This window comes from Cyanistes caeruleus, chromosome 3 (genome assembly GCF_971803275.1).
Source record: "Cyanistes caeruleus chromosome 3, bCyaCae1.hap1.1, whole genome shotgun sequence".
Lineage (NCBI taxonomy): Eukaryota > Metazoa > Chordata > Aves > Passeriformes > Paridae > Cyanistes > Cyanistes caeruleus.
This window is the reverse complement of record NC_141703.1, coordinates 16,554,329-16,565,378: the sequence shown is the minus strand read 5'-3', so window position 1 is coordinate 16,565,378 and position 11,050 is coordinate 16,554,329. Positions and strand designations below refer to the sequence as shown.

The 11,050-nt window shown below is 42.7% G+C and overlaps 1 long non-coding RNA gene across 1 annotated transcript; it reads left to right on the top strand.

Moving 5' to 3' along the window:
- The first annotated feature begins 1,620 nt into the window (after positions 1-1,620).
- LOC147653980 (uncharacterized) lies at positions 1,621-7,432 on the top strand. Its single transcript, XR_015284176.1, has 2 exons — positions 1,621-1,836; positions 2,053-7,432. It is a non-coding gene; the product is annotated as an uncharacterized LOC147653980 (long non-coding RNA).
- Positions 7,433-11,050: the final 3,618 nt, after the last annotated feature.

Here is an 11,050-nt window from a genome sequence, read left to right as displayed (position 1 = left end):
GGGGCACCTAAATTCCTCTCCATCAGATGAATAGGAAACTCTGGCAATATTTGTCTGCTCTCAAGGCGCCTGTTTGTCAGTGGCAGGAGCCTCTCAATCACTGACCAGGAAGCCTAAACTTGTTCTAGCAACCAGCTCAGCTTTACAGCCTGCAGTCCCCCTAACTGTTTGCTGAAATAAAATTGTGCTTAGGATTTTGCATGCACAGACAAGAAAAACTTTGGCAAATCAATATTAGTCTTAAATATGTCAAAATTCAACTGCTGAAGAGAGCGCTCTAACTGATACCATAATGCTCACATGCATTATTCTTTCTTTCCTTTCACAGCCAAGAAGCTTAAAATACTCAAAAGCATTAATTGAAAGAGGGTGGGTAGCCATTACTGCCTTTTATGCCTATGGTTGGCTATTTAAATGCCTATTTATGTATTTATAGGAAAGGACCCAGCAAAACACACACAGACACGCAAATGTACAAACTCATATATTCATATTGCTGAAATTACATAGCATGTCTGGAGATTAGACCAGAAATATAATCCAGATCTCTTGATGCAAAACCTTTTGCTTTAACCACTTGAGAATAGATCCCCCTAGCTTCACAGGCTGTCAGATTAAAATGAAAGAGGAAAAGAATCACAGAAACTTCAAATCAAAGCATGAAATTGAAAATCTGTCAGATCCATAAAATGAAAATTCTCTCCAAAGGAAAATTCTGACACGATCATATTTTCTCATGAAATTGGAGCTGGAAATAAGGTCATACTGAGGAAAAAAAAGAATAATATTAAGAAAGAAAAAACCTCCAGAACAGCATCAGCCACTTCAGTAAGAGAGTCTGAAGGGTTTTGACAAGTATTGTGTCTAAGCCAAAAAACCCCAGGGCTAGATCTTCCACAAAAATCAGAAAACTTAAAGGGACATTGTCAAAGTTGGTAGACCAAACATTTGAGATACTTTAAACCCAGAGTAATGCAGAAGAATTCATCTTTTTCTTTATTAAAAAGAACAACTGAAAGATATTTATGAAGAATATAGTGACATAGTCTGCATATTTATTTTGTAACTAAGGATAACAGGCTTTGCAACATTTTTTTTTTTTTTTGCTTGGTTTTAAAGCCTTGCTTACATTGTAGGTTGAAAGATTACTTTCTAATTAAAACTTAGGAATTTTTTTCCTTTGCTCATACCGAGAAAGTTATGGAGAAAGTCAAATGAAAAAAAGTAAGTTAAAATGGGACACAGAGAGGGGGCAGGAGGGGGAAATGTTTATTTTTAAGTGCAGCATGGCATCATTCTGTTATAAAAATCTGGTGCAAACTGATTTTCTGAAGTGCTGAGAATCTACAGATCCTTTGAATTCATCAGGAGATCTGAGCACTCCGTTGACTCCCTGGGAAATCAGGGCACATTTCTTTAGCTCCCCAAGTCTTAACCCTGCAAGAATTTCTTCACATGCCCAGTTTAGCATATATGGTTACTGCAGCTGGATTAAAGTGACTTCATGGTGGCTTTGTTGTTGTATGTGCAGAACTTAGTGGCTGGATATCTAACTGAGATAGCACAGGTGTAATTAATCTGCTTAAAGGTTAATAAGGACCAAAGTCAGCAGTGTGAGATGATCACCTGGCTCCAGTTAATGGAGGAAACAGGTATTTAGTGGGCACGAGCCACCCTGTCAAGCCTAGCACACAAACCAAAGTGCCAAAGCATTGAGGAGCATGTGTGCAGCCAAACCGCTGCAGGAGGTCTCAGTGGATCCCAGTGACTTACAGGAATATCCTTCTGGGTTTTGATGTGCTTGCTGTAGCATTTTCTGCAACATCTGTAAGGAGGGTCAGTACTTCAGATGTACTTCTCAAAAACCTCCATGCTAAACAAGATTAGACAAGGGTTTTAAAATTACAATATTGCTAAATAATCTGGCAGCATGCAGTTGGTCCAGTTGTTACTGTTGAATTAGTAAATATGCAAAACAGCATTTGCAGCGGTTGGTACCTTGTGTATTTATCCACATTTTCCTTGTGATCCTTTTTCCACTGGCATTTCTAGAGCAATTCAGGTTGTGAGCCCAGTTACACTGTGGGGACATTTATATAAGGAAGAACAAAGCCTTCATATTAAAATAAAACCTGTAGAGGGACATTGCATCTTGGGACTACAAGGCTTCTGTGTCCTTTTTCCTTCTTCACTGAGAAGAGAGCAGTTTTCTAGAAGCCTCCCTGGCTCCTGGCCAGGAGTCTCTATCTCCACAAGTGGGTCTTTAGAACAGGACCAGGAGGTTTAAGCAGCCTCCCTATTTCCCATGGCAGCTCCAGCCTGCAGACACCAAGGTGACGTGGATGTGGCATGAAGAGCCATCTTCCTGGATGCTGCAGTGATTATTCAAATGAAGCAAGGCTGGGCACTGGAGAGGACATTTGCCAGGCTGGTGTCCATCGTGTGCCAGCGGCCAAGGGACAACTGGTGGGATGACTGGCGTTGACGAAGAGCTCTGTGCGTGTCATCCCTCAACCCAGCTCAGCTCAGTGAATACCTCTGAGCATTGAGAAGGATGTATTCATCTTTTCAAGTCCAAACCCCACTGCCAGGCTGCGTGAGAAGGCAACAGCACTGCCCAAAGCTGTGGCTTAGCAGTGAGGTGCACCAGCCCCTTGACCCACAGCACAGAAGAGACACAGAAGACCACTGCGGGCTTAGCACACAGAGATCTCCAGGGAGCTGAGGCAGCTGACTGATACCCATCCCCTTGGTTTCCAGCCTCAGATTCTTATGAGCAAAAGGACATACCTTTTGCCACTGGGAAAACTGATGGAGGGGGTAGGTCTTATCCTTGCCTCTCAGAGATGTAGGCTTCAGTCAATCACTCAGTGAGAAAGTACTTCCAAGAAAAGATCTCTCAAGCTTGAAGCTGTCCCACTTCACATGTAATCAGTAAATATTAATTAGGCAAGGAAGGGAGGTAAAAATAACCCCCTCACCATGGAGATTTTTTATGAAACTTACAGATAATTTTTTAAAGCGGTGCCTGGATCTTCTTTCTTCTCACCAAATAAATGTCAAATTCTCTGTGATGAGAAGAAGTTATTCTCCCCTGCAGGGTCCATCTCAAGGCAGGAATGAATTTGATTCCCTCAGGCTGTCTGAGGATAGATTGAATGCAGATCTCCAGTATTTTTGGGTTGGTCTTCAAAAAGTGACTCTTTCCATCCCATAGCAGAAGGCAACTATAGAGATCTTCTCCATTTCACAGCAGCTGCTCTTTATTCTTTATTCACTCAGGTGTCTTGTTTGGAAAAACAGGGGGAAAAAAAGGAGGGTGGGCACAGAGGGGAGGACTATGTTGCTGCTGCTTCTAAAAAGTCTTGTGAAGGGATCTTACACATGGAGTTCAGCTTGTGGTTTCCTAACAAGTGCCAGCTGGGAGGATTTCTTTGCTCTGTGAGTATCTGAGAAGAGTGCCTGATAAGTCCCTGTCCGAGACCTAGCCAGGCTGTCTTTCTCAGCTGGTGAGCTCTGCATTTACAAAGAAACATAGATTCCACCTGAAATTACTTTTCTTCCTCTGTGAGGAGTAAACTATCTACTAAAGACTGCATTTTTTCCAAATGCAGTTTGATCTGTAGAGACGTGGACGCAGATCAAGGCATAACTCCCAATTCCCAAAACAAAACAAATACATCACCTTGTGTGGACCTAATTGTCAAATCTGATTTTGAGGATAAATTGAGAAAAGTACAGAGTGATTTTTCATGAACATTTTTAATATCATCACCTTTGTTAAACTGGCATTAACTTTCTGCTAACCAACAAGTGGAGATCAACTGGGATGTCCTGGTTGAAATAAAAAAATAACCAGACATCCATGGTCTGTCGAGTCATGCTGGAAAAATAGCAAAGAAGGACAACAACAGTGTAGCTGAGTCTGAAGCCAGTAAATGCAGAGAAACATGGATTTTCTAAACCTTAGTGGTATGTTAGGATATACTTCAGTCACGTTGTTGTAGTTCAGCAATCCTATCTATGGCTGTAGTTCAGGTTCTCTTGAGGAAAAAGATATGAAACAAGTAGCAAAGAAAGTGTTTGGACTTTAAGAAGGTCTTGAATAAAGCTGATGGAGAGACCAAGAGGTAAATTTTGCTGAACTTTGGAAAGGGGTTTGTTTAATTTAATATTAATCTGGATCTATTGTTTTTCTGCCCTCCCTCATTTATCACTGGGATCATTTGTGCAAGGTTTATCAGGGAGCTCTGCACTGCTGCCAGTGAGCAGCCCATGGTGCTGGATTCCCGTGGGATGTGACTCCCAGATGCTGGGAGAAGAGCAGTGTGTGTGCTGTCCTCCACCTCTCTGCTGCATGCAGAAGGATCCTGTATGACATTATAATTATTTCTGAATAATTAACACCATACCCCAGACACAAGGGAGAAGAGCAAGCCTACCTTATAAAGCTGGGCTTTTAGAAGTATTTTTGGCTTCTGGAACCTTTAGGATTTTCCTGTGGGGGTAGGGATCCCTGCATGGGGAATTTAAGACTGCTGACAACTCTGGTTTTCTTTTTTCTCAAGAAAGAGGCTGGGAAGCTGTCTATGGGCCTTAGATGGTCTGTTTATTTTAATCTGATTTTAATTTATTTCTTTGAAGAAATACACCAAAATCCACATGTTGATCTTGACCTAGAGATCAGTGTTAGTCTTTAGTGAGTGAAGTCACTGACTGGGGCGAGTGGGAGCAGAGCTTGCATGATGGTTTTTATGCAAAGTTTCTGTAGTAATAGATATGCACAAAATTACTATATATGAATATTTCTTTAAAAATATTATCCAATAACAGAAAACACAAATCATTCTATATTTTCCTCCTCTGAAACATAATGCAGTAATAACTTTCAAACATTTGTTCAGTTAAAGAGAAACTTGCTGCTCAGCAACAGGGTTCCATCATCCAGAATCATAGTCCAGTTGCTGCTGGTGAGAGTGGGGATGACAAAAAAGGTCTTTAACCCCCTCTGTAGTCAGCCAACAGAGTTCAGTACTCCAAGAGTCTAAATATCTTTGGATTTTCAGACTTGCAGCTGCAGAAGCCATGTGGTTGCTGGTCTTGGAGTAGACCAGCCCATTTGGTCTACAGCCCCTGTGGTCAGCATGTGCTTTATTTGCTTACAAGAAAAACTGCAGTTCAGATTTGGGGTCTACCAGGAGCCTTGATAGGACCCCATAGGAAAGCTTGTGGGACTCAAAGTCAGGATTTTTTGCTACTCTTCAGTGTAACATTTATCACAGGGTACGCACCTCACTTAGCTTGCAGCACCCACCAAGGACAGTGCCCTTCCCTGTGTGTCACCATATTCTGAAGAGGGTAGAAATGTATATAATATCCCTCCAGCTGTGGGCACCCCATGGGTAACCCCACTGCTCACAGGGTAACCCCACTGCAACACTCACACCACGGGCTTCTGGAGAGCCACTGTGACACCCTGTCCTGTAGACACATGGGGGAGGGTACTGTGGTCTGCAGAGAGCCCACAGAGCTCTGCTTCCAAGGATTTCACTTCTCAGCCCTTCAAACAATAACTGCACTCATTGCCAGCAAAGCAGAGACTGTGCATGCTCCAAAATGGTAATGGGTGTTAGCACTGGAGACGGTCAAATGCTCCTTTCATTGGCTCTGGAAAAATAAATGTGAAAATATTTTTTGACTTTTTATCTTAAATTGCCACAGACTGAGGCAAAAAATTTGCCATTTGTTTTTGTGTGGGTGGACCTCTGCAAATGCCAGGCAGTGAGGAGGTTTCTGCACAGCTGCTGAGCTGAATGAGACCATTTGAGAGGTCACAACTTCCAGTCCTCCTGCAGGACTTCAAACACTGGTTCTACTTTTCTGTACAGGGAGCAGTTCTTCTAAGCCAAGGAGGCTGTTCACAGTACAGGAGTTTAAACATGGGTGTAAACTTCTGTATGACCAGGTCAGAAATGACTATCTGAGAAATATGTCTGGCACGTTATAATTAGCAATTGTTAAGAGAAGGGCTTAGAGATACAATCTTAGAGCTCTAACATCAAGGATTATACAACAAAATAGGGACAATAGAGGAATTCTTTTTCTTTTATAGTATTTCTCAGTGCAAGAATCATGAAAAGTCTCTACATTTTTTCATCATTTCCCCCCAGTCATTTATAATAATCTCTTGGAAGAATCAAACTAAAATTTCAGTCATCACAGGGTAAAATTGCTGATTCATGCATTTGGTTTTTTTTATGTACGGTTGTTCATGAGGGCTCAAGGCAGTGCCACAAAATGAAGTTTACATTTGACCTTTGAAAAGTCAAAACTGGTTTGAGGAAACTGCATATAAAATAGTTAAAATGTTTTCACAAGGTGTATCCCTAAAGCAGGTACTGAGGTGCTAAATCCAGCAGTTACAGTGAGTCCTGTACGTCAGACTCGGGTCTGTAAGATGCACTATAGAATCACCCAGGGGGAAAAAACCAACCATGTTTTTCCAATATGGGTCAGAAACACTAATTAGCTGGAATTGTTTCTCATGATCAGTAACTCAGCAGTTCTCCTGCTTCTGTTAGAGAACTGAGTTGAAGAGTGGTTGCATTAAAATAGCAACAAACAACATCCAAATTCTAAACACCAGTCAGGCTTAAATTTATCTCCCGTAGTGCTTCCTTGTGACAGTGGCGATGACAGCGTCGATTAGATAGGGCTGGCACTTCACACCGTGTGTCACTCCTCATTATCTGATGAGAGTCCCTGCAAGAGGCAGGTGCTGGGGAATGAAAGATTAGGTGCAGCTCGTGTAATCAGGCTAAATCCCTCACTACCTCCACTGAGCGATAACAAAATGTAAGCGGCTTTCTCCTTTCCACAAATTCTTCCTACTTTTGCCGTGCTCATGAGTCTGTGGGTGCAATTACCCCAGCTGTGGCTGGGAAACCTCATGGCAGAAACCAGTGTTTCCAGGATGAAGTTGGCTGTGGACTGCAGACCTGTATTCCGGATAATTTCTGTTCTCCCAGGAATACGTACAGTCATAATCATGCAGCTTTAAGCCAACCTGCAGAAGTGCCCCTCCTCCCTTCCTTCTGTGCAGATGTTGAAGCATTTCTTCCTCCGTTTCTGCAGATCCTCTTTAACTCTCCCTAATGGCTCTCACTCTCCAAAAACAAGCAAATGAATTTTGCGAGTGAATGAACAATGAAAAGGCAAGGTGTGAGGCTTGGAGACATAGACTGGATTTTGACACTTGCTGCATTTTTCTGATATCTCCTAGTGTGCTAATCAATGTTTGGCAGTGTGGCTATTAGAAATGAAGTTCCAGTTATGAGATCTAGCAAACTTCATGGAAAAAAAGACAGTGCCATCTTTCAGTGTCAATTACTGATGGAACTTATTGGGCTTTTTGCACACTTTGAAAAACAAATCACTCCTCAGATTTGAAATAAGAACACTGGCTTTTTGGGAGAGAGCCAGGTCATGCTGAGTAAAACTCAGACACATGGCTATGGGAAGGGATTCATGTAAGCTAGACACAGAAAATACATAGCTAGCTTTGGGTAGGAACCAATTACCACTTGCTGCCTTCTTGGAGTGTCCCAGCTAGAGGCTGTCTGCAATCACCTCTTCTATAGAGATTCTTGTGGGAAGTCATGAAAGTAGCCACTGGAGTCTGTGCATGAGAAATTACAGACCACAGGAAAGTGAGTGGGAAAACCTGGAATATTCTGTACTTGCCAGTAGTCACAGATGCAGTTATAGCTGGGAAATTTTGTGATGAAAGTAAGCATTTTACTGGAGGGCTGGGACATTTAAGAGGAAGAGGAGCACAAAATACTTCTATCAAACAAAACAGCCTAAAGCCAGTGAGGGAGAAGCACAGAGGTGTGTAGGGAAGGTAAAGAGCAGCACTATGGTGGTGGCCAGAGGCATGCAGAATCACTGGCCAGAGTCAGCACCAGTGGGCACCCCTGCCCTGTTGTGCCAACAGGGTCCCACACCACTGACCATGAAGTTTAATCATGGCTGGATGAAGCACTGGAGGATGCACTGTGGAAGGTCTGTGCTTCTGGGAGCTGAGCCCCAAGCTCATTTTGACTTTTTTGTCTTACTATATGTTTATCTGTAACACCCACATGGCAGCTGCTTGAATAGATGGTCCCCACCATGCACTGGTGTGACACTGGTGGCAGGCACAAGTTTAACTGCCTGGTTGAAATGCCTGTCTAAGCATACCAACCTTCCCAGGAGCTCAGATGTGCCAACAGTCCAGAGACTGAAACCCAGCCAGGGGCTCCTGCTCCCTGCTGGTGTTCTGTATTTGGCTGAAATAAAAAAAAGGATGGTCCTGTTTTACACTGTGGAGAGGTAAATAACTACACATGGTACGGTGTTATGACTGAGCCATGATTTGGGAGGAAGAAGATTTTTCCATGTCATTCTGAGTCACCTCATTCCCCATGAGGCTCAGAGGAACATCTTCTCTCCCCTCAAGAGGCCATGTCCCTGTGCTCACTGGGAGGCAGGCAGGATTTGGCAACAGCTGATGCAAACTTTCCCAGACTCTGGGGAATAACATTTAGTCACACAAAAATCCCAGTTGGTTCCTTCATACTTAAATCACTGCCCTCTGCAGTTGAAAAGTTAATTTGGGAAAAATGACTGGATGACAAAGCAAGGAAAATATGGTAAAATGTTCTTAATTTTATTCTTAACAACTGTCGCTGTTGAAGTAATACTGGACATAACCCTTATTTAGTTCTCTACCATTTGATCTTCATGGTTATAAAACATGTGTTTCTGTGTACTGAAGTGAAAATAGGAGAAAAAAATCCACTGCTAGTGTCTGCTCAGGAATGGGACTTGAGCAAGAAGGATGCATCAAGTGAAATATATTTTTTCATAAATGGAAATGTCTTCTTTTTTTTTCTTGCACTGAAATCCAGTCATTTCTACTCTGCATCATTGCTTTTTCTGTGTGACAGTTGTAACCATTTTGTGTATTTTAGTGTTGTGCTAATTGCATCTGACACACAAAAAGAATATTTCCTGTTTGGCATTTATCAAATGTCACTGGTTTTCCAGCCTTGCAACCTGACCCATCAGCTGAACACCTCTGAGCTCCTCTGAACTCCTGCAAGGTATTAGGCCAATTACTGCAACCTTCTCAAGGCAGGAATCTGCCTATTCTGCATGTGCAACCACTGTGATACCAAAGTAATCTAAGCCTTTGGAAACCATGCTTAGGCTAGGCTCACGAGAAGAGAGAAGCCACTTCTGCACTAAGGCATACCTGTTACTGATCAAGCTGAAAAGTGACTCCTGAAACCAACCCTGAAGCAGGGAAACATTACTGCTCCACTTTCCTAAAATGCCACATGCAAGTAGGTAGGTTCTTCTGATGACACGATGTTTACAAAGAACAGGTCACCACTGCTGTAGAAAGGCAGAGTAGCAAGCAGGCAAACAAATGTCCCAATGTACAAATCAGCAAGTAAAGCCCCTTTTCTACTGTCAAGAGGTGGAGTAGGCAGATATCCACTACTCAGGCCTTACTTCACTGCCGTGTCATGGTCGTAAAGGTAAATGTTTCTCAAGGATAAGCAATGGAGATGTTCAAAAGCCAGAGTATGGGAAAGGTAATGATGGTTTTGTCTGCACAGGAAGCTAAGTCTTCTCTCCAGATATGAAAACATATTAGATAAATGTGCATTTAACCACTCACAGCTTGAAGTATTTCTGCTACTCCAACGAGCAGTGGGTAGGAAAAACATCCAAGTCTTGAGCACAAGTCACAATGTGTTCACATGAAAGTCACTTTTAGAATAAGTTGCATGGATACACAGAATCTCTATCCCACAAACAGATGTTTGGGATCTTGAACAATGAGCTGTGGCTCAGCATCCATTCTCATTACATGAGCATGGAAGTCCCAGAGGAACTGGGAGCTGGCAGCTGTCATAAGCTCTGTGGCATGTCCAGTGGAGGCGGAGAGTCTGTGAGTTTCTAGTGGCCTCTTACAAAGCTGTGGAAGAGAAAAACAAAACCTAATGTGTACAAGAGACTAAAGGAGAGAGTACATTTTACAAAATTTCTGAAAAGGTCATCAAGACTAATTGTATAAAGTGGTTAGAAAAGTGTAACAGCTTTAAGATGCACTCACTGCTTCTCAGAGAAGGATGAGTATGAATTGGCTAAATCCAGTGTAGTGCTCTGTCATTCAGCTGAGTAAAACCCAGTTTTAGCCCAATTACAGTGCATGTGGTGCACAGGATGCCCATGGAATTGACCATGTACCACTCTGTGTGCATAAAAAATGGAAGGCAGATGAACTACTACAAAACTTGGCCACAGGTGTCAGGTTCTGATGGGTCTAGCAGAGATGGTCCAGCCAATATGTGCTTGACTGGCCCCAGAAGCGCAAGGATTTGGAGGTTTTAGCAAAGCAAAGTTCAGTGTGTCAGTCAGACTGAAAATAGTCGCATTCCTGGCCTTTTCTTTATTCTGTCTTTTATTTTAGAGCCAACAAACACAAAGGACTCCTCTGTGTCCTTTGCAGGATTCTGACATGAAAATCACCTTTAAATCTTCCCTGCCATCTGAGGGAGAGGTAAAGAGGGAATGAAGGGACGGATGACATGTCATTGGCGTGTGAAGGAAGAAGTACCTGTAAATTGCTGTGCTTGGGGGTTGATTCAAAGCGTGCTGTGTCAGCCGATGGCAGCATTGCCTAACCCAGGAGGACATCACCGCACGGAGGGAGCACCCAACCTGACCCACCAGCTGCAGTGCTCTCTGTCCTACCCAGCTTGCTTTCCCACAAGGCTGACAGGCTTTCATGGCCACCAGCTATTTGTTTGTCTTGGGGCTTCTGATTGTTGTTATGGTAATAATTAAAATTTGCATTCCAAAATCCAAAACTTACTTTGTCCTCACCTACTCAATTGTCTAGACAGCCTACGGTGGAGGAGAGAATTTATCCACGCTATCAAAACTGCAGCCTGGATTCCTGGATTTTTGGTTTTTTGTTTTTTTTAGAATCAGG